Source organism: Meriones unguiculatus, chromosome 12 (assembly GCF_030254825.1).
Source record: "Meriones unguiculatus strain TT.TT164.6M chromosome 12, Bangor_MerUng_6.1, whole genome shotgun sequence".
In the NCBI taxonomy this organism is placed as follows: domain Eukaryota; kingdom Metazoa; phylum Chordata; class Mammalia; order Rodentia; family Muridae; genus Meriones; species Meriones unguiculatus.
In genome coordinates, this window is record NC_083360.1 from 45,075,991 (window position 1) to 45,077,128 (window position 1,138).

Below are 1,138 nucleotides of genomic sequence, written 5' to 3' on the forward strand. Positions count from 1 at the left end.
TCCCTGGCTGTCTAATTCTCATTTTAGAAACTGAAATTTAGCGCTTGTGAGATGACTCAGTAGGTAAAACCAGACAACATCATTTCAGTCCCTGGAACCCTTATGGTAGAAGGAGAGAACCAACTTTTACAAGTTGTCTTTTTATTCCTACAGGAACATGTTGATGCATATTATACCAGCACGCATAAATAAATAAACAAACAAGTGGATGTTAGATTTTTTTTGGGGGGGGGGCTGGAGAGATGGCTCAATGGCTAAGAACACGTTCTCTGGTGTTACAGATAACCTTAATCCTATTATCAGCATCCATGTTGGGCTGCTCACAATCACTTGTAACTCCAGCTGCAAGGAATCTGACACCTTTTCTGATCTCATCAGGCAACTAAACTTATATTCACACATTCCTATATAGGCATACATACATACACATAATTTAAAAGCTTAATTTGTGTTCCAGTGTCCAGGTATTTGGCGCCAGAATATACCATCTCTCTCTCTCTTTCTCTCTTTTTTTAAAGCCTACAACACCCAGTATTCCCAGGCGGTCTCCCATCCAAGTACTAACCAGGCCTGACCCGGCTTAGCTTCTGAGATCAGATGAGATCGGGCACATTCAGGGTGGTATGGCTGTAGACTACACTATCTCTTATTCCATACATGTGAGAACTGTTCTTTTGTGTTGAGATTATAAAATCTCTTGACTGTTTTCTTTTTCTTTCTTTCTTTCTTTCTTTCTTTCTTTCTTTCTTTCTTTCTTTCTTTCTTTCTTTCTCATGGAAGAGGTTTCTAAACCACTCTCTTGTTCAGAAGGTTTATTTTTTATTTACATTTCATGTTTAATGTATTAATATAAAAAGCATGTGATGATGAAACTACAATTTTCTGCTGCTTTTCTTTTCTTTTCTTAAAGATTTATTTATTTATTTATTTATTTATTTATTTATTATGTATACAATGTTTTGTCTGCATGTATACCTACACTCTGGAAAAGGGTACTAGATCTCATTATAGATGGCTGTGAGCCACCATGTGGTTGCTAGGAATTTAACTCAGGATCTTGGGAAGAGCAGTCAGTACTCTTAACCTCTGAGCCATCTCTCCAGCACCCTCTGCTGCTTTTCTTAATAATAATACTAAA

At 36.9% G+C, this 1,138-nt stretch overlaps 1 pseudogene; it reads right to left on the reverse strand.

The window, feature by feature from the left end:
• Nucleotides 1-516: 516 nt before the first annotated feature.
• Nucleotides 517-635, reverse strand: LOC132646874 (5S ribosomal RNA; annotated as a pseudogene).
• Between the last annotated feature and the right edge of the window lie 503 nt (nucleotides 636-1,138).